Genomic DNA, 21,464 nt, shown 5'->3' on the forward strand with positions numbered 1-21,464 from the left:
AGGGAATGGAGATTTTACAGTATCTTTCCCCTGCCATGCCCACTAAGCCACACCCATCAATCCATGGCACACCCACCAAGCCACGCCCACAGAACCGGTAATAAAAATTTTTGAAACCCACCACTGATCTAGACCTTCAGAGGGATGCCTGAATTATCATGAAGAGGAAGCCCCCTCCCCCTCTGGTGGATCTGGCAAACTGGGATGTGGGGATCCAGTCACTAGGGGATAATCATTAAACCATGGTTAAGAAAGGGTTAGGTGACACATTTCCAAGGTAACATACAAAGCAAAAGAGTTTCTCACCAGTGGCTATTCATGAGTGGCTCTAGTTGCTTGCTTTCACAGGGTGAACGATTTCCCAATTGCTTCTCAGAGGTACCTCCCGCAGCATACAAAAGCAAAGGCAAATACAACGCAATGTGTACAGATGGATTCAATGAGGCTGAATTGATGTATGGATCACGGAGGGAAAATAAGCAGAGAGTTGGCTGGAGAATGTGGGCATCGATCCCACCACCTCTTGCATGCAAAGCAAGCGCTCTACCATCTGAGCTAACTCCCCAACTACCTAGCAGCCTTGATTCACCATGTTACAAGAACTCAGGGCAAGAGACACCAACTGAGGAGCTGAAAAAGGATCTAACAATGTAGTAAAACAAAGTAAACATTTACTGGAGAATGTGGGCATCGATCCCACCACCTCTTGCATGCAAAGCAAGCGCTCTACCATCTGAGCTAACTCCCCAGCTGCAGGTAGATTTTAAGGCACCGAACTGCAAGACCTCAGGACAAGATGCAGAAACTAAATATATAAAAGTGGTCCAATAAACTGGCAAAATGAGGTACCGTATTTTTTGGAGTATAAGATGCACCGGAGTATAAAATGCAGCTTAGTTTTTGGGGAGGAAAATAGGAAAAAAAAAAAAACCCTGCCTACCAGGTATTCATCTGGCTAGCGTCCTCATTCTGGGCAGCTTCAGCACATTAGTTTGCCGGTTTTGAGCACTTTTTATCCCCTGCTTGGGGATAAAAAACAGCTTCTAAAGCACATCTGAGAGTCAGAAGGAGCAAGCAAAACACAGAAATCATTTCACTCACTAGCGCCTCCTTAGGGCTGAAAAAAGCTTCTAAAGCACAGCTGAGAGTCAGAGGGAACAGGCAAAGCGCAGAGATCACTTCACTCGCTACTGCCTCCTTAGGGCTGAAAAAAAGCTTCCAAAAAGCTACATTCAAAGTATAAGACACACTCAAATTTTCAGCCTCTTTTAGGGGGGGAAAAAGAGTGTCTTATACTCTGAAAAATACGGTATATGTTTCTCTCGGAGAATGCAGGCCCTAATCCCGTGACCTCTTGCTTGTAAAGCAAGTGCTCTATCATTTCAGCTGATTGCCCCACATCCCAGCAGTGTCGCTCCATCATTTTTCAAGAAAAAAGCCACCTAGAAGCTGTTGTGCAGAATCACAGAGAGTGGGCTGGGGTGAATCTTCTGTATGGATGGTAAAACCAAGCAAAATTGTATCTGGAGAAGATGGGCATCAATTCCACTGTCTACTGAAGCAAAGCAAGAAATTTGGTATTGCCACTAACGCCCAACTGCCTGCCTGAACTGCTTTGCAACAGTGTAGAAATTTAGGATAATAAGTATGCACAATTTGCCTGGAAAAGGATTTTCTGTCTGGAAGCCAAAAGTGAATAGAGATTGACTGGAGAATGCAGGCATCGATCCTGCTACCTCTTGCATGCTAAGCAAGCGCTCTACCATTTGAGCTAATTCCCCAGCTGACTGATAGCATTCTTGTGCAATTTCCCAAGAAAGAAAGGAGCCAAGATGACATACAGAAACTGACAGGAGAAGAGTGGTGTCCCATGCTGAAAGTGCAATCCAACCTACCTACATCAGCCCCTAGAATCAATACATCTAGACCAGAGGTGGGTTTCAGCAGGTTCTGACCAGTTCTGGAGAACCGGTAGCAAAAATTTTGAGTAGTTCGGAGAACTGGTAAATACCACCTCTGACTGGCCCCGCCCCCATCTATTCTCTGCCTCCCAAGTCCCAGCTGATCGGGAGGAAATGGGGATTTTGCAGTAACTTTCCCCTGGAGTGGGGAGGGAATGGAGATTTTACAGTATCCTTCCCCTGCCACGCCCACTAAGCCACACCCATCAATCCATGGCACACCCACCAAGCCACGCCCACAGAACCGGTAATAAAAAAATTTGAAACCCACCACTGATCTAGACCTTCAGAGGGATGCCTGAATTATCATGAAGAGGAAGCCCCCTCCCCCTCTGGTGGATCTGGCAAACTGGGATGTGGGGATCCAGTCACTAGGGGATAATCATTAAACCATGGTTAAGAAAGGGTTAGGTGACACATTTCCAAGGTAACATACAAAGCAAAAGAGCTTCTCACGAGTGGCTATTCATGAGTGGCTCTAGTTGCTTGCTTTCACAGGGTGAACGATTTCCCAATTGCTTCTCGGAGGTACCTCCCACAGCATACAAAAGCAAAGGCAAATATAATGAAATGTGTACAGATGGATTCAATGAGGTTGAATTGATGTATGGATCAGGGGGGGAAAATAAGCAGAGAGTTGGCTGGAGAATGTGGGCATCGATCCCACCACCTCTTGCATGCAAAGCAAGCGCTCTACCATCTGAGCTAACTCCCCAGCTGCAGGTAGATTTTAAGGCACAGAACTGCAAGACCTCAGGACAAGATGCAAAAACTAAACATATAAAAGTGGTCCAATAAACTGGCAAAATGAGGTACTGTATTTTTTGGAGTATAAGATGCACCAGAGTATAAAATGCAGCTTAGTTTTTGGGGAGGAAAATAGGAAAAAAAACCCCTGCCTTCCAGGTATTCATCTGGCTAGCGTCCTCATTCTGGGCAGCTTCAGCACATTAGTTTGCTGGTTTTGAGCGCTTTTTATCCCCTGCTTGGGGATAAAAAACAGCTTCTAAAGCACAGCTGAGAGGGAGCAGCAATGAGAAAAGCAGGCAAAGCACGGAGATCGCTTCACTCGCTAGCGCCTCCTTAGGGCTGAAAAAAGCTTCTAAAGCACAGCTGAGAGTCAGAGGGAGCAGGCAAAGCGCAGAGATCACTTCACTCGCTACTGCCTCCTTAGGGCTGAAAAAAAGCTTCAAAAAAGCTACATTCAAAGTATAAGACACACTCAAATTTTCAGCCTCTTTTAGGGGGGAAAAAGTGTGTCTTATACTCTGAAAAATACGGTATATGTTTCTCTTGGAGAATGCAGGCCCTGATCCCGTGACCTCTTGCAGTGCTCTATCATTTCAGCTGATTGCCCCACATCCCAGCAGTGTCGCTCCATCATTTTTCAAGAAAAAAGCCACCTAGAAGCTGTTGTGCAGAATCACAGAGAGTGGGCTGGGGTGAATCTTCTGTATGGATGGTAAAACCAAGCAAAATTGTATCTGGAGAAGATGGGCATCAATTCCACTGTCTACTGAAGCAAAGCAAGAAATTTGGTATTGCCACTAAAGCCCAACTGCCTGCCTGAACTGCTTTGCAACAGTGTAGAAATTTAGGATAATAAGTATGCACAATTTGCCTGGAAAAGGATTTTCTGTCTGGAAGCCAAAAGTGAATAGAGATTGACTGGAGAATGCAGGCATCGATCCTGCTACCTCTTGCATGCTAAGCAAGCGCTCTACCATTTGAGCTAATTCCCCAGCTGACTGATAGCATTCTTGTGCAATTTCCCAAGAAAGAAAGGAGCCAAGATGACATACAGAAACTGACAGGAGAAGAGTGGTGTCCCATGCTGAAAGTGCAATCCAACCTACCTACATCAGCCCCTAGAATCAATACATCTAGACCAGAGGTGGGTTTCAGCAGGTTCTGACCAGTTCTGGAGAACCGGTAGCAAAAATTTTGAGTAGTTCGGAGAACTGGTAAATACCACCTCTGACTGGCCCCGCCCCCATCTATTCTCTGCCTCCCAAGTCCCAGCTGATCGGGAGGAAATGGGGATTTTGCAGTAACTTTCCCCTGGAGTGGGGAGGGAATGGAGATTTTACAGTATCCTTCCCCTGCCACGCCCACTAAGCCACACCCATCAATCCATGGCACACCCACCAAGCCACGCCCACAGAACCGGTAGTAAAAAATTTTGAAACCCACCACTGATCTAGACCTTCAGAGGGATGCCTGAATTATCATGAAGAGGAAGCCCCCTCCCCTTCTGGTGGATCTGGCAAACTGGGATGTGGGGATCCAGTCACTAGGGGATAATCATTAAACCATGGTTAAGAAAGGGTTAGGTGACACATTTCCAAGGTAACATACAAAGCAAAAGAGCTTCTCACCAGTGGCTATTCATGAGTGGCTCTAGTTGCTTACTTTCACAGGGTGAACGATTTCTCAATTGCTTCTCGGAGGTACCTCCCACAGCATACAAAAGGAAAGGCAAATACAACGCAATGTGTACAGATGGATTCAATGAGGTTGAATTGATGTATGGATGGGGGGGGGGGAAATAAGCAGAGAGTTGGCTGGAGAATGTGGGCATCGATCCCACCACCTCTTGCATGCAAAGCAAGTGCTCTACCATCTGAGCTAACTCCCCAACTACCTAGCAGCCTTGATTTACCATGTTACAAGAATTCAGGGCAAGAGACACCAACTGAGGAGCTGAAAAAGGATCTAACAATGTAATAAAATAAAGTAAACATTTACTGGAGAATGTGGGCATCGATTCCACCACCTCTTGCATGCAAAGAAAGTGCTCTACCATCTGAGCTAACTCCCCAGCTGCAGGTAGATTTTAAGGCACCGAACTGCAAGACCTCAGGACAAGATGCAGAAACTAAATATATAAAAGTGGTCCAATAAACTGGCAAAATGAGGTACCATATTTTTTGGAGTATAAGATGCACCGGAGTATAAAATGCAGCTTAGTTTTTGGGGAGGAAAATAGGAAAAAAAAAAACTGCCTACCAGGTATTTATCTGGCTAGCGTCCTCATTCTGGGCAGCTTCAGCACATTAGTTTGCCGGTTTTGAGCACTTTTTATCCCCTGCTTGGGGATAAAAAACAGCTTCTAAAGCACAGCTGAGAGGGAGCAGCAATGAGAAAAGCAGGCAAAGCACGGAGATCGCTTCACTCGCTAGCGCCTCCTTAGGGCTGAAAAAAGCTTCTAAAGCACAGCTGAGAGTCGGAGGGAGCAGGCAAAGCGCAGAGATCACTTCACTTGCTAGTTCCTCCTTAGGGCTGAAAAAAAGCTTCAAAAAAGCGACATTCAAAGTATAAGACACACCCAAATTTTCAGCCTCTTTTGGGGGGGGGATTGTGTCTTATACTCTGAAAAATACGGTATATGTTTCTCTCGGAGAATGCAAGCCCTGATCCCGTGACCTCTTGCTTGTAAAGCAAGTGCTCTATCATTTCAGCTGATTGCCCCACATCCCAGCAGTGTCGCTCCATCATTTTTCAAGAAAAAAGCCACCTAGAAGCTGTTGTGCAGAATCACAGAGAGTGGGCTGGGGTGAATCTTCTGTATGGATGGTAAAACCAAGCAAAATTGTATCTGGAGAAGATGGGCATCAATTCCACTGTCTACTGAAGCAAAGCAAGAAATTTGGTATTGCCACTAAAGCCCAACTGCCTGCCTGAACTGCTTTGCAACAGTGTAGAAATTTAGGATAATAAGTATGCACAATTTGCCTGGAAAAGGATTTTCTGTCTGGAAGCCAAAAGTGAATAGAGATTGACTGGAGAATGCAGGCATCGATCCTGCTACCTTTTGCATGCTAAGCAAGCGCTCTACCATTTGAGCTAATTCCCCAGACATAAGGGAACCTTCACCCACCAAACTGCAAGGATTTAGGATTTAAGGTTCAAGAAATTATAATGTTATAATTCTATTGGAGAAAAAGCCAAATCCAAAAAGGCTAGAGAATTCCTGGAAGCCTGCCACTCTGACAAATCAGCCATCCACAGACACATACACATAAATAGCATTTACATATATACCATCAAGAACCCTTCATCTTCCAGTGTCTGAATAAATCCTTCCAGTTCACACACACATGCACACACACACACAAGTGGGGGGTAAAGGTTCTGCCAAATTAAAGCCAAGTGGGGAATTAGCTCAAATGGTAGAGCGCTTGCTTAGCATGCGAGAGGTAGCAGGATCAATGCCTGCATTCTCCAATTTGTTTACTTTTTGCTTCTTCGTGCAGGCAAGTTCCGCATATTTTCCTGGACTAGGAATTAGTGTCAATGCAAAAGTCTTCGTTTGCTTGCAAGAGACGGTGGGATCAATGCCCACTTTTTCTAGACAGGATTTTGGTTGATTTAATCATCCTTCCCCAAGATCCACCCTACTCCACCCCTGTGATTCTGCATACAATTTTCTGTGGGAGTGTTTCTTGAGAAATGGTGGAGCAGCAATGCTAAATGCTAAGTGCTGTGCAATTCGCTCAAATGGAAGAAATAGAATAACAGAGTTGGGAGGGACCTTGGGGGTCCTCTAGTCCAACCCCCTGCTCAGGCAGGAAATCCTATACCACTTCAGACAAATGGTTGTCTAATCTCTTTTTAAAAATGTCCAGTGTTTGGAGCATTCACAATTTCTGGAGGCAAGTTGTTCCACTGATTAAGAATGCTTGTTTAACACATAAGAGGTAATAGGTTTGATGCCCAAATCTACCTTTACCCCTTTTTTGCCATTTTTATATATTTCTTAATTTAAAAGATTTATATGATCATCCATCCTCTGCTACATGACTCTGGTTGTCTAACAACAGTGATTAAACAGAAACACTAAAAGCAGTACAACAAAAAAAAAATGAAGGAAAAAAATGGGACTACAATCCACCAACATCAGCCATTTATCTATACCAGGTGTGTCAAACTTGTAATGACACATCGTCACGTGATGTATCACAACTTTTTTCCCCAATGCTAAAATGGAGGTGGGTGTGGCCAGCACGTGACGTATCTAGCCAGTGGGCCGCGAATTTGACACCCCTGATCTATACAATCCCCCAAGCTCCAATCTTTCTATCCTAGTATCTTGGAGGAAAGCCAACTCCAGATGGCTGTCTGGAAGGCCAAGAGAGTGGGGCCTGCTGGATCTCATCAGAAAGGTGTGCAGGGTTAGAGTTACAGTCAGTGGTGGGCTTCAGCTGGTTTGGGCCAGTTCGGGCAAACCGGTAGTTAAATTGCTGAGTGACCTCCACCCCTTCCCACCCCGCCCCTTGCAGGAGTTCCCACACCAGGGGTGGGTTCTACTTACCTTTACTACCGGTTTTCAATGGGGCCGCACGCACACATTCTTCTCCGCATGCACAGAAGCATTTTGATGACATTGGGGTCGGTGGGCGGAGCCTCCCACCGGTTTTACTACTGGCTCTATAGAGGCTTCAGGGAGGCTTTCTAGGCCCAAAATGGGGCACAGGCGGGGCAGTCACAGGGGGTGAAAGAGGCCGAGTGCTGCCTGTCACACCCCCTGGCCATGCCCACCATGGCCACACCCACCCAACCAATTATTAGGGCAGAGAACCGGTTGTTAAATTATTTGAATCCCACCACTGGTTACAGTTAGAGTTAGGATTAGGATTAGGGTTAGGGTTAGGAACTTCATAAGTCCCACTAGAGAGCAACACTTAAGAAATTGATCTGGGAAGTGCCTACTCTATGCAAATTAGAGAACGGGCAGATACCTCAGAGAGAGGTGGTCCTGCAAACAACCAGAATGTGTGCTAGATAGGACTTTAAAGGTAATAAGGAGCACCTTGAATAACACTGGAGAGAAACTGGAAACCAATGTAGCTTGCATAACTATAATGCAGCATGAGCAAGCCGACGGACACCAAAGCACTGTACAAGCTGCTTCATGCGGGACCATTTGTAACTTCTGTATGGTCTTCAGGGGCAGCCCCATGTGGAGCGCATTGCAGTAGTCCAACTGCGAAATGACAGGGCATGATTGACGGTGAATGTGAGGAAGACAGAAGGGAAGCTGAGGTTGCTGTCTGAGCTTGGGAAAAGCATCTGCAGCCATTTAGAAATGTTTACACACCTTTTCCCAAGGCTAGGCTCAGTTCATCCCTTTCCCCAAAGGGCCATAAAAGATTGTACAGCCTCAGAAACCTAAAAGGAGATGAGCGAACTCATTCCCCCCAAACCCTACGTACCTGCTGCCAGTTTGGTGAGAGAAACTTCACCCTCACAGGCTCCCATGCTGGCATCTCTGCAGTCTGGCACAGCTCCAGAACGCACAGCTGAGATGAACTTGTCCATTTCCTCTGAATCCACCTGCTCAAACTCTTCCCAGGTAAATGGAGCTCAGGTGTGTCTTGGTCATTTCTAGCAGATTTACTACTACTTGGCATTTAAGTTCATCTCCTTGGTTTTTTTGCTTCTTCTCCTGAATTCTTGCAGTTTTGTGGGTCAAGGCTGCTCATAGCTGGGGAATTAGCTCATATGGTAGAGCGCTTGCTTTGCATGCAAGAGGTGGTGGGATCGATGCCCACATTCTCCAGTCCAATTTTTTTTACTTATTTTTACTTAGTAGACCCTTTCGATCTACTCAGTTTCAACATCTTGTCCCAAATTCTTCTAATGTGGTAGAACAAGGTTGACAGGCAGTTCACTTTCCTTTGCTAAAAAAGTATTAGATCATTTTCACCTCTTCATTTTCTGCATCTTGTCCTGAATTCTTGTAACATGGTGGAACAAGGTTAACAGGGGAATTAGCTCAAGTGGTAGAGCGCTCGCTTAGCATGCGAGAGGTAGCAGGATCAATGCCTGCATTCTCCAGTCAGTCTCTTCAGTTTTGACATCCATTCAGATCCTCATGCAGGCAAGTTTTGCATGCAAGAGGTGGTGGGATTGATGCCCACGTTCTCCAGTCCAAGTTTTTTTACGTACTTTTCCAAAGTATTAGACCCTTTCGATCTACTCAGTTTCAACATCTTGTCCCGAATTCTTCTAACATGGTAGAACAAGGTTGACAGGCAGTTGGGGAATTAGCTCAAATGGTAGAGCGCTCGCTTAGCATGCGAGAGGTAGCAGGATCAATACCTGCATTCTCCACACAGTCTTCCTTCAGTTTTGACATCCATTGCATATTTTCCTGGACTTGGAATTGGTGGCAATACAGAAACTTTGTTTTGCTTGCATGAGGTGGTGGGGATCAATGCCCACTTTTTCTAAGACAGGCATTTGGTTGATTTTATTGTCCTTCCCCAAGATCCACCCCTGTGATTCTGCATATGATCTTCTGTGTGGTATTTCTTGAGAAGTGATGGTGCAGCAATGGTAGAACAGGATGCTATGAAGTTAACTCAAATGGAAGAGTGCTTGCTTCACACACAAGAGGTAGTAGGTCTGATGCCCATATTCTCCAACCACCCTTTATCCTTTTTTGCCGTGCTATTAGAGTACTTTATTTCTTTATTTAAAAGATATATAAAAGTCATCTTCTGCCAACTCTGGGTAGCTGTAACAGTGATAAAAACATTGAAAGCAATGCAACAAACCATAAAGAAAAACCAAGAACCCAACCCACCAACAACATCCATTCGTCTATACAGTTTTTACAGAATTTACAAAATAACAGAGTTGGAAGGGATCTTGGAGGTCTTCCAGTCCAACCCCCTGCTCAGGCAGGAAACGCTATACCATTTCAGACAAATGGTTGTCCAATCTCTTCTTAAAAACTTCCAGTGCTGGAGCATTTACAACTTCTGGAGGAAAGTTGTTCCACTGATCAATTGTTCTCACTGTCAGGAAATTTCTCCTTAGTTCTAGATTGGTCCTCTCCTTGATTTGTTTCCATCTGTTGCTTCTTGTCCTGCCCTCAAGTGCTTTGGGGAATAAATTGACCTTTTCTTCTTTGTGGCAATCCCTTAGATACTGTATTGGAAGACTGCTATCATGTCACACCTAGTCCTTCTTTTCATTAAACTAAACATACCTAATTCTAGCAACCTTTATATGTCTTCCATGCACCAATCTTACTGTCCTAGCAAAGGGGGAAAGCCAGCTCTTCATGACTCTTTGGAAAGTTAAGAGGGTAAGGCCTGCCAGATCTCAAAGGGAAGGTGCCTGATAGGGCATAAGCATTTTAGGTAGGCATCCCACATGTTGGCATGCCCCAGAACTCATACGGCCAAGCTCACAGCTGTGAGGATCTTGTCCATTTCCTCAGGATAGACCAAAACATCTGTCACGTAACTGAGCTCACATGTGTCTTGATCCCTTCCAGTGGATATGACCAGCTGGCATCTAATTTCATCTTCTCGGTTTCTGCTTCTTCTCCTGAATTCTTGCAGTTTTGTGGATCAAGACTGCTTGGAGCTGGGGAATTAGCTCATATGGTAGAGCGCTTGCTTTGCATGCAAGAGGTGGTGGGATCGATGCCCACATTCTCCAATCAAACATTTATCTTGCTATATAATTGAATTATTTTCATCTTCTCAGTTGCTGTTTCCTGTTCTGACTTCTTGTAACACAGTGAATCAAAGTTGCCAGGCAGTTGGGGAATTAGCTCGGATGGTAGAGTGCTTGCTTTGCATGCAAGAGGTAGTGGGATCGATGCCCACATTCTCCAGTCTACTCTCTGCTCATTTTTGAGATCCATACACTCATTCAGCCTCACTGAATACATTTGTATGCATTACCTTGTATCTGCTTTTTCTTTTGTATACTATGGAAAGTGCCTCCGAGAAGCAATTGGGGAATTGTTTACCCTGTGAGAGCAGGCAACCAGAGCCACTCATGAAATCAGTAATTTTATTGTCTACCATTTCTGTTATACTAATCTCACCAGACTTCTTAAAATGCCCTGGGAACAACCACCTAAGGCTTCAGAGATGGATCTTGGGGCAAGTCAATCTTATGCCAGTTGCAGCTGAGCAGTAACTCCAAGCTAGGCCCTCTTGACCCCTCCTTCCAGCCTAGCTGGCATCTTTACAATAAATTTCCAACCTATCTCCACAACAACTTTCTGCTCTCTCTTTCTCTGTGCAGAGTCAATTAGGTTCCTTGTATACAGTCACAGATCTACACTTGTTCTCAGGACATTCAGAAAACTGATTGGGACTGGCCATGTAAGAGAAGAAATGATTGGGATAGGGGTAGGGGTAGGGGCACGGTGGGTAGGGAGAGGGAGAGGGAGAGGAGGAGGAGGAAGAGGAGGAGGAAGAAGAGGAAGAAGAAGAGGAGGAGGAGGAGAGACGGAGATGGAGGAGGAGAAGAAGAAGGAAGAGAAGGAGGAAGAGGAGGAGGAAGAAGAGGAGGAGGAGGAGAAGGAGGAGGAGGAGGAGAGACGGAGATGGAGGAGAAGAAGAAGAAGGAAGAGAAGGAGGAAGAGGAGGAGGAAGAAGAGGAGGAGGAGGAGAAATAGAAGGAGGAGGAGAAGGAGGAGGAGGAGGAGAGACGGAGATGGAGGAGAAGAAGAAGAAGGAAGAGAAGGAGGAAGAGGAGGAGGAAGAAGAGGAGGAGGAGAAATAGAAGGAGGAGGAGAAGGAGGAGGAGGAGGAGAGACGGAGATGGAGGAGAAGAAGAAGAAGGAAGAGAAGGAGGAAGAGGAGGAAGAGAAGGAGGAAGAGGAGGAAGAGGAGGAGGAAGAGGAGAAGTAGAAGGAGGAGGAGGAGGAGGAGGAAGAGGAGGAGGAGGAGGAGGGGGGAGGAGACATTCTCTCATTAGTCAATATGAGCCTTTAAATCAGCGGTGAAATCCCCCCCGGTTCTATCAGGCTCGCCGAACCAGTAGCACCGGCGGCGGGAGGCTCTGCCCACCCACCAGGACATCACATTACGCCCTGATTTTTTACCATCTATGCATGCACAGAAGAGGCGCACACACACATAGCGTGCTCCTGTTCCCGAACCGGGAGAGAAGGTAAGTGGATTTCACCGCTGCTTTAAGTGTTAGCCTTATCATTCTTCCACCCTTACTATAATTTCTCTCTCCCTCTCTTCTCTCTCCCTCTCTGACTCTTTCTCCCTTCTCACACTTCCAGACAAAAACCAAACAAACTTGGTAGCCGTTATCATCTCTCTGTGACAATATGCTACGAAAGTAATGCGTGCTGTGTTGTACTGTGCTACGCAAGTTACATTGAGAGCCAGAGATCCTCAGGTCAAAAATGTCAGTTTTGTCAACAGCCAATGAACACTGAGTTCCATATCTGAAAAACAAAATGTTAAATAGCAATTGAAATATCCAGTTCTTTGTAAAATAATACTTCTCAGATTGTCTTGCCCTCTTGAAGACCTGGCTTACTTCAGCTGAGTTTCACTTGGAAACTAAGGAAAAGATTGGAGTTATTCTGTGACTTGGAGCAAATGCTGACCCCTTAAATAGTAGGGGACATTCTGGATGGAGGCTTTACTCACCTGAGGTGGAGGGATTCCCTTAGTGCTAATCCAGGCATCCCTCTGAAGCTCCAGATATACTGATTCAAGGGCTCATGTTAGGATATGGTGTAAGCCTAACAAGTTGTCCAGGCAATATATGTGTGCTATCACTTTAAATGTATTCTGTAACTTTAAGATGTAATGCTGAGTAATTGTACTGATGAGTCATTGTAACTGACTGCTGACTGACTGCTGACTGCAATTATCCTAATTGTACTGTTGAGTCATTGCACTGCTGACTCCACTTATCTTAAGTGGATAATTACTAGTGTAAACTGTCTATAAGGAGAGAGCTGAGCTATAGTCATTGTTGGTCAGAATTGCTCGACTTCTTGCTTGACTTGCTGGTTGGAACTGTTACTGTCATGTGTGAAGAAGTGGATGGATCTGCTATCATCGTAATTTGTTACCAGTGTTGAATTGCTGTTTATTACCTACTGCTGTTTGTATGGTAAGAAGATAACTGTAACTCTGTAACTTCGGACTGATTTGAATGGCTAAAGACTTGGATTGACTAAAGGACTACGCAATTGTTTTTCACTACAAAGTAAAAGCTTTGTTAAACCAGTTTGTATGTATTGTATTCATTGCTCTCAGTACCGTTTCTCTGTGCATTTACTCTGCTGGTTGGTAACACAACAATATCCTTAGCAGCTCCCCTTGATGTAGGTAGGTTGGATTGCACTCTCACCATGGAGCACCAATCTTCTCCAGTTTCTCACTGTTATCTTGGCTTCTTTTTTGGGGGGGAAATTATGTTAACATTCTATCAGACAGCTGGGGAATTAACTTAAATGGTAGAGTGAGTTTCCTTTTTGTAGCTGGAAGCAGCATTTGAGCAGGATTCTGACCATATCTGGTAGGTTTATACAGAAACACATTTGCTTTGTATGTTGCCTTGGAAATGTGTCCCTAACCCTTCCTTAACCATAGTTTAATGATTATCCCCTAGTGACTGAATCCCCACATCCAGAGGTGGGTTTCAGCAGGTTCTGACCAGTTCGGGAGAATCAGTAGTAAAAATTCTGACTGGCCCGGCCCCCATCTATTCTCTGCCTCCCAAGTCCCACCTGATCGGGAGGAAATGGGGATTTTGCAGTAACCTTCCCCTGGATTGGGGAGGGAATGGAGATTTTACATTATCCTTCCCCTGCCACGCCACCAAGCCACACCCACCAAGCCACGCCCACAGAACGGGTAGTAAAAAAAATTGAAACCCACCATTGCTCACATCCCACTTTGCCAGATCCAACAGAGGGGGAGGGGTGCCTCTTAGTGCAAATTCAGGCATCCCTCTGAACAGTGGTGGGCTGCAACCAGTTTAGAACTAGTTCTGTGAGCAGGAGTTTTGCACACGCACGAGGGCTTTGTGCGCGCACATGCCTAACACACTTGCGCGCAGCATTCAAAATACAGCAATTTGAAGCTTACCTTCTAAGACAGCCCCAGTAAGTAGAACAGCGGAGGCTCAGAAATCAGCTGTGCTGTGCGAATCATCTGAGCCAGAATCAAGGAAATATAGGACAAGATATGGGGACAGGTGAGCCGAGTCAGCCCACCCCTGCCTCTGAAGATCCAGATCTATTGATTCAAGGGGCTTCCTTTGATGTAGGTAGGTTGGATTGCACTCTCAGTATGGAACACCAATCTTTTCCTGCTAGTTTCTGTATGTCATCTTGGCTCCGTTCTTTCTTGGGAAACTGCACAAGAATGCTATCAGTCAGCTGGGGAATTAGCTCAAATGGTAGAGCGCTTGCTTAGCATGCAAGAGGTAGCAGGATCGATGCTTGCATTCTCCAGACGTTCTCTTTTATTTTGCTCCATCCATAGGGAGTCCTTCCTCCAATTGCTGCATCTCCTCCGAGGTTCTTTCCACATGATGGTGCTTAGCAGTGGCGGGATTCAAATAACGTAACAACCGGTTCTCTGCCCTAATAACCAGTTGGGTAGGCATGGCTTGGTCAGCTCAACGTCACTCGCTGTTACAATGTAATAAGGGTTAACCAGAGAGGCAATTTCTGTAAGCAGGGCAATAAAGATTAGGCTAGAAACAACACCAGAATGTTTCCTTCCTGCCTTCCTTACAGGATTAGCCCTGTAAAGTGGAAAAAAAAAAAAAAAACAGAATAAGATTTCTTCCAACAACTGGTTCTCCAAACAGCTTTAAAGTTAACAACCGGTTCTCCCGAATAGGTGCGAACTAGCTGAATCCCACCACTAGTGCTTGCTGCTGAGAAGTTCAGCCTAATGTAGCAAAGAGAGGATGGATCTTTTTTTTCTGTAATACTTTATTTATGGAATAGCTCCCTCTGGAGACCAACATTGTCCAAACACTGTTTGCTTTCTGAACAAGATTCAAAAACAAAATCACTTTAAGATGAACGTTCACTTGTTCTATAGAAAGCTTTTGTGTGTGTGGTTGTATTTTGAACAGAATATACTCAGTAGTCTCAAGAGTGTCCCACACTCAAAAGCACAGAATATATTTGAACAAATCAATTTCTCTCAGCCCCTCTTTCCCAAAATTTCCTCAGCCATAGATGTATCTTATGTAGCAGTTCCTCTCACTCTCTTCTTAACTTCTCAGTCTCTCTTCTTGGACATTGTTAACTCCACTTCACCCAATTGAACTCTGTGCTTTTTCCTCTTAGTTCTTCTACCTTCATTCCTTGTTCATCTAAATCACTGGACAATTTCCTTCCTGGTGGAACAGGCAATTTCTTGCTCCTCCTTTCTTTGAGATATATTTTTAGAGAGAAAGATGTGTTGATCATCTCTAACACTCATCAACAGCAACATACAAATACACCAATAATAATGCAGTCATCAAAAGAAATACATCACAACAATCATAAAGCAAGGACACCATCATAATATAATCATGCAAATATCAGCACAATGACCAGGCTCAATCTGACTTTAGACACATTATGTGAAGACCTGGCTATCTTGTGAAGGCTCTACAGCTGGAAATGGTGGAAAGGAAGAGAAGAAGAAGAGAATGGCTAGCATCAAATGGATGGACTCTTGTTACAGTGGTGATGAAGGAACCATTGAAGCTGAAGGACCAAGTAAGGGGCAGATGATCATGGAGAACGTCTACCTATGTGGTTACTAAGAATCAATACTGAACTGATGGCACTTAATCAATAACATTCAGAAAACGTCTCTAGAAGTATTTTGGGTGAGTCTCAGGGACAATCCACAGTTCCCTTTGAAACCTGGTCAGGTCCATCAAGCTCTTGGAATTAACTTTTCAAATAAGTTTTTCCTCTCTGTGGCAGGGAATTGCCACCAAAACCTTCATATTAATTGGGAAGAATTTGTCCATGATAATGGGCTGATGGTAATATCCCCTAGCTCCAGATAATGTATAAAGTTTAGAAGTATCCTGAAAAATTTAGATCAGAAGCTCACGTCCTAAAAACATTAGAACCTTAATGTTTTTTCCCATAACTGCTTAAAGAGACATGGGACAAGTGTGATTTGATTGGCTACTAGAACAATCCATCTTCTCTAGAATGATTGCTAAGGTTCCTTTTGCTCCGTATTCAGATACTGTATGTTGCTCTAATCACAGTAACTGAAATACTAAACTGAAATGTAATTGAAGGTAATCGAAATTTATTTTGTAGATGTGTTCTGAGCATGCAAGTTACAAGAAGAATATGAACAGCGCAGAGAGGGTTTCATTTTCACGTTTTTATCATTGCACCAAGTCATCAACATGTGCTAAGCAGAAAAATTATCTTACACTGAAAAAATTAGTTAACTGTAGTTATTTGTTTATCAAATCTATATAGCTGCCCATCTCATGAATGTGACTCTGGGATTACTGTCCCTGCAATCATTTTGGCTGAGTAATTTTTATACAAAACTTTAGTAAGACCATACCTAGAATACTGCATCCACACTATAAAGAAGATATTGAGACTCTAGAAAAAGTGCAGCGAAGAGCAACCAGGATAATTAGGGGACTGGAGACTAAAACATATGAAGAAAGGTTGCAGGAACTGGGCATGGCTAGTCTAGCGAAGAGAAGGACCAGGGGAGACATCATAGCAGTGTTCCAATATTTGAAGGGCTGCCATAGAGAGGAAGGGCTTAAGCTATTTTCCAAGGCACCTGGAGGCCAGACAAGGAATAATGGATGGAAACTGATGAAGGAGAGATTCAACCTAGAAATAAGGAGAAATTTTCTGACAGTGAGAACAATCAACCACTGGAACAAGTGGAACCTTTGGAAGTTGTGGGAGCTTCATTACTGGAGTCTTTCAAGAAGACACTGGACTGTCATTTGTCAGAAATGGTGTAGAGTCTCCTGCTTGGGTGGGGTATTGGACTAGATGACCTACAAGGTCCCTTCCAACTCTGTTAATCTGTCCCTTCTATTAGGACAATGCAAACTACCTTGAAAGGTTTCCAAGTCCTCCAATGAGCCTGCTTTAGAACAAACACCAGGATTTGTTGGCTATGCTTTTCTCTATGGGAGGGGCTGCCCTTTCAACGTAGGTGAAGGAGATCAGGGAAGATAGATACAGTTGGGTAAAAGTGGTGGACTAGGAACTAGGAGACCATGAATTACATTCTTCTTTGGACATGAAGCCTGGCTGGATGACCAGATGATTTGTCCATCTCTCAGGTTTACACCACCCCATTGGGTTCTTTTTGTTGTGAGGAAAATGGAAGATGGGAACATTGCATACACCACTTTAAGTTGTACAAAACAAAGATGGGATTTAAATCTAATAATAAAGAAATGCTTACTTTACCATGGAAGATACCATGATTTTGTTCCTTTTATACCTTGTAGCTCAGTGGTGAGTTCCTCCCGGTTCTGCCCGATTCCACCGAGCCAGTAGCGGTGACGATATGACATCACTGAACCAGTTCTGCCCCCCATCCCCACCCCCGCCCCCACCCCCACCCCCCCCATCCCCGCGTTATTCTTACCTTTTATTTGACCCCATCCCCAATCTATTGCTGCCTCCTGAGTCCCAGCTGATGGCTAGAGGGAAAAAAAAAACTGTTTAAACTCTTCAAAGGGCTTCAAAGTGTCGCCCTACAGCTGATCAGTGTTAAAAGAAAACAAATGAGTAGACCGGTGCCTGCAAAAATAAATGGATAGATCAGTGCCTGCAAAAATGTCAGCCAAACAATGTCGACTGGCGGCCCCCAGGGGGAGAGCCTTCTCTGTGGGGGCACCTGCCATCTGGAACGAGCTCCCCCCGGAGATACGGAGGATCCAAGACTTACGCATCTTCCGCCGCGCCCTAAAAACGTTTCTATTCCAACAGGCTGGTCTGGCCTAACTCTCCCTTTTAAATTGGCTTTTAAATTGGCTTTTAAATTGGCTTTTAAATTGGCTTTTAAATTGGCTTTTAAATTGGGTTTTAAATCTCTTTTAGATAAATTTGGATGTTTTAATCTCTGAGCCTAAATTATTTAATCTGTTTTTAATAATTTTTAACTTTTGTATATCTTTGTATTTTATTTATGACTGTTCACCGCCCTGAGTCCTTCGGGAGTAGGGCGGTATACAAATATGAAAAATAAATAAATAAAATAAATAAAAATACATGAGTAGATCAGTGCCTGCAAAAATACATGAATGGATCAGTGCCTGCAAAAAATAAATGGGTAGGTTGTTACAGCTCTGCAAGCTGTTAAAAGCCTGGTAAACCAGTACCTCTGCTAAATCCTAAATAATTGTCACATGACCATCAAGCCACGCCTACAAAATAAGCCACGCCCACGCCCGGTAGTAAAAAAAATTAGAACCCACCCCTGCTGTAACTTCAATATACTGAGCAGGAGCTGTATCTGTGCTTATAGGTGAAAACTTACTAGTATCCCCTTCCCTTGCCAGTAATTCCACTGTTTTGAGCTGTGCAGAATAAAATCAGACTCTCAAAATAAAAGTGGAACCAGCAACCTCATAATCTTTGGCCACTTGTTCACATTGGCTGTTGATTAAGAAGGAATCAGTCTGCTGACTTCTGCTTTAGACCAGGGAGTCATCACGTTTAAGTTACGTGATTCATTCCTACGAATCCTTGTGTTACGAATGGAATTGGCAGGCTCCATTATCTGTACATGGATGGCAATGGACGAGATAAAAATGGCCAAAATAAAATAATCACATGATTGGAGAATGTGGGCATCGATCCCACCACCTCTTGCATGCAAAGCAAGCGCTCTACCATATGAGCTAATTCCCCAGCTCCAGCTATATTTGACTCACCAAACTTCAAGAATTCAGAATGCAGAAACTAAAGAGATTTTTTTTTAAAAAAAATGTCCAAGTAACCTGGCAAAATGGAGCAAAAGGTTGACTTGCACAATGCAGCCACTGCTCCTGCTATCTCTTGCATGTAAAGCAAGCACTCTATCCTTTGAGCTGATCACACTACATCCTAGTAGTTCTGCTCCATCATTTCTCAAGAAAGAGCCACCTAAAAGCTGTTATGCAGAATCACGCAGGGTGGATCCACCAAAAACCTTTCTGATGAAGGTGGACATCGATCCCACCATCTCCTGCAAGAGTAAAGCAAGAGTTTGGTATTGCCACTAATGCCCAACTGTCTGCCTGGACTGCTTTGTAACAGTGTAGAAATTTAGGATAATATGCACAATTTGCCTGGGACTGGATTTTCTGTAGGGAAGCCAAAAGCTAATAGAGATTAACTGGAGAATGCAGGCATCGATCCTGCTACCTCTTGCATGCTAAGCAAGCGCTCTACCATTTGAGCTAATTCCCCAACTTCCTGGCTGCCTTGTTCTACTATATTACAGTGTCTTAGGACAAGATGCAGAAACTGGGGAGATGAAATTGGTCTAATTCTGGCCAGATCTCCTGAAAATGACCAAGGCACTTCTGAAAGAGTTTGAGCTGGGACATCCTGAGGAATTCGACTAGGTCCTTGCAGTGGTAAACTTGGCCTTTTGAACCCTTCCTCTTCCGTCTTGATTAAAGCCTTTTCAGGAACTTCAGGATCTGGTGTTCCTTCAAAAATGATGATAGAAAATTGTGAGGATTGGGTCAGTACATAATTTATCCATTCCTCCTGTCCAAGTGGGGATGAGAACTATGAGGAGATGAAGTTTCTCTTGATGATCCCTTTGCATGAGCTCCCTGATTTCAATTCCCTGTTTTCCTGACATCCTTTCCTTTCCTGATAGTTTTCAAAATGATACACCTGGGTGATTGCAGACCCTGAAAGAACTTTGATATCTCCGGCACTTCTTGAATGAGCATGTTAGTGTCCTTCACCCAAGATCAACTTTAATATATGGCTAGTTGTGTTCCATTCCATGGTCTTGGGTCTGGCCTCCTCAGCACTGTGATGAGCATCTGTCTTCTCTACCATTGCTTCCTTTTACCTATTGGCCCTCCAAGAGGAGGTGCACAATCCATCTAAAACCAATGAGCTGAAGAGCAAAGAAATTGCAGGATCACTCTACATGAGATTCCTTCCTGGAAGGCAGAGAAGAAAGGGAAGAAGGATGCTTCAGCATGATTGACGTGCTGACAGTGATTGACCCAAAGCAAGACAGCAATCAAGAAGTAATCAAGAAATATGGCCCATGACAAATTTCACCCTTGAAATGACTAGTTATTGTTTGGTGTTCCTTCAAAAATGGAAGGATTTGGTGTTCCTTCAAAAATGATACCAGAAAATTATAAGAGTTGAGTCTGTATATAATTTATCCACTCCTTCTGTCTACCTGTCCTATCCAAGCGGGGATGAGAACTTTGAGGAGATGAAGTTTCTCTTGATAGTCTCTTTCCATGAGCTCCCTGATTTCAATTCCCTGTTTGCCTGACATCGTTCCTTTTCTTTTGGAAAGAGAAATAAAAATGAACAAATGTTTGTCTTAAGTGCTTTATTTCAATACAAAGAAACACACACACATCTTGACATTAGAACATAACATTGTGTCCTATTATACTGTACAAGGTGAGACTTCAGATTAGACAGTTGGTAGTTTTGGTTTCTACTATCCCTACCATCCTGGACAATTTGTTCTTGTTTTAATTATCCTTGCTGATGATTCTCCAACCTCAACATCAGAACTTAAACTGCCCAAGCCAAGATACAGCTACATATCCCTCCTCCATAGGTTCTTCCAGGATCTTCACCCCAAATCAATGGGATAATCAGGTCTACACAGGAGAGCACTCTGCAGATTCTAGAGATTTTCTCTCTTGTTCATCCTCACCCTTTCTGTCAAGTAGGGATTGCCGCCCTTCTCCGGAGACTCAGGGCGGCTTACAATGCGTTAAGCAATAGCCTTCATATTTTTGTATATACCTGCTTAGTAGGGCTTTTGGCCCTCCCCTAAGCAGTGTTCTTTTTTTATACAAAGTCAGCTTATTGCCCCCACAATCCGGGTCCTCATTTTACCTACCTCAAAAGGATGGAAGGCTGAGTCAACCTTGAGCCTGGTGAGATTTGAACTTGCAGTAATTGCAGGCAGCTGGTGCTACTTAACAGCACTTTAATCTGCTGCGCCAGGTTCTTTGCTCTTCTTTCCTTGTCCTTGGATAAGTTTAAAGAATTACTTATGATAATGGCTCTTACCAGCCCTCAGAAAAAGTGGGAGAGACAGAAGGGTTGAAATCAGGGTCCTGAAAAAAAGACATGAGGGCGTGTGGGGGTGAGAATCAGCACGCACCCGCGCAGCGCTAAAAAAGGAACATTTTGAAGCCTTCCGAATCTGCAAAGGTAAGTAGAACAGCGAGGGGGGGGATCTGCTGTGCCACACAATTTAGATTAACTAGAATGCAGGAAATCCGACGATTCTAGCTAATATAAATTGCACATCACAGCTGATCGTCACCCAGTGATTGTCGGAAATACCGGTTCACCCAAACAGGTAGCATTTTTTACTACTGGTTCACTCGAACTGGTAGCATTTCATCCCTGGTGAGAATAATCATCATTTCTTATTTTTCATTTCATATGTGACTGCTAACCAAATCATTATCCAAAAATTGAACATTTCCAAATGTCGAAATGCAGTTACAGATGCAGATATGGAGTGGAAAAAGGTC

General features: G+C 44.0%; 12 non-coding genes across 12 annotated transcripts; 4 read left to right on the forward strand and 8 right to left on the reverse strand.

The window, feature by feature from the left end:
• Positions 1–492: 492 nt before the first annotated feature.
• TRNAA-UGC (transfer RNA alanine (anticodon UGC)) lies at positions 493–565 on the reverse strand. The gene has a single exon. It is a non-coding gene; the product is annotated as a tRNA-Ala (tRNA).
• A 110-nt stretch (positions 566–675) lies between these two features.
• On the reverse strand, positions 676–748 carry TRNAA-UGC (transfer RNA alanine (anticodon UGC)). The gene has a single exon. It is a non-coding gene; the product is annotated as a tRNA-Ala (tRNA).
• Positions 749–1,708: 960 nt separating this feature from the next.
• Positions 1,709–1,781, reverse strand: TRNAA-AGC (transfer RNA alanine (anticodon AGC)). The gene has a single exon. It is a non-coding gene; the product is annotated as a tRNA-Ala (tRNA).
• An 822-nt stretch (positions 1,782–2,603) lies between these two features.
• Positions 2,604–2,676, reverse strand: TRNAA-UGC (transfer RNA alanine (anticodon UGC)). Its single transcript has one exon. It is a non-coding gene; the product is annotated as a tRNA-Ala (tRNA).
• A 954-nt stretch (positions 2,677–3,630) lies between these two features.
• Positions 3,631–3,703, reverse strand: TRNAA-AGC (transfer RNA alanine (anticodon AGC)). The gene has a single exon. It is a non-coding gene; the product is annotated as a tRNA-Ala (tRNA).
• Positions 3,704–4,526: 823 nt separating this feature from the next.
• TRNAA-UGC (transfer RNA alanine (anticodon UGC)) lies at positions 4,527–4,599 on the reverse strand. Its single transcript has one exon. It is a non-coding gene; the product is annotated as a tRNA-Ala (tRNA).
• Positions 4,600–8,450: 3,851 nt separating this feature from the next.
• TRNAA-UGC (transfer RNA alanine (anticodon UGC)) lies at positions 8,451–8,523 on the forward strand. Its single transcript has one exon. It is a non-coding gene; the product is annotated as a tRNA-Ala (tRNA).
• Positions 8,524–8,728: 205 nt separating this feature from the next.
• On the forward strand, positions 8,729–8,801 carry TRNAA-AGC (transfer RNA alanine (anticodon AGC)). Its single transcript has one exon. It is a non-coding gene; the product is annotated as a tRNA-Ala (tRNA).
• A 203-nt stretch (positions 8,802–9,004) lies between these two features.
• On the forward strand, positions 9,005–9,077 carry TRNAA-AGC (transfer RNA alanine (anticodon AGC)). The gene has a single exon. It is a non-coding gene; the product is annotated as a tRNA-Ala (tRNA).
• A 1,268-nt stretch (positions 9,078–10,345) lies between these two features.
• TRNAA-UGC (transfer RNA alanine (anticodon UGC)) lies at positions 10,346–10,418 on the forward strand. Its single transcript has one exon. It is a non-coding gene; the product is annotated as a tRNA-Ala (tRNA).
• An 8,136-nt stretch (positions 10,419–18,554) lies between these two features.
• TRNAA-UGC (transfer RNA alanine (anticodon UGC)) lies at positions 18,555–18,627 on the reverse strand. Its single transcript has one exon. It is a non-coding gene; the product is annotated as a tRNA-Ala (tRNA).
• Positions 18,628–19,094: 467 nt separating this feature from the next.
• Positions 19,095–19,167, reverse strand: TRNAA-AGC (transfer RNA alanine (anticodon AGC)). The gene has a single exon. It is a non-coding gene; the product is annotated as a tRNA-Ala (tRNA).
• Between the last annotated feature and the right edge of the window lie 2,297 nt (positions 19,168–21,464).

The sequence above is a fragment of the Pituophis catenifer genome, unplaced genomic scaffold, assembly GCF_029215685.1.
Source record: "Pituophis catenifer annectens isolate HBS135680 unplaced genomic scaffold, rPitCat1.0.hap2 SCAF_2, whole genome shotgun sequence".
Classification (NCBI taxonomy): domain Eukaryota; kingdom Metazoa; phylum Chordata; class Lepidosauria; order Squamata; family Colubridae; genus Pituophis; species Pituophis catenifer.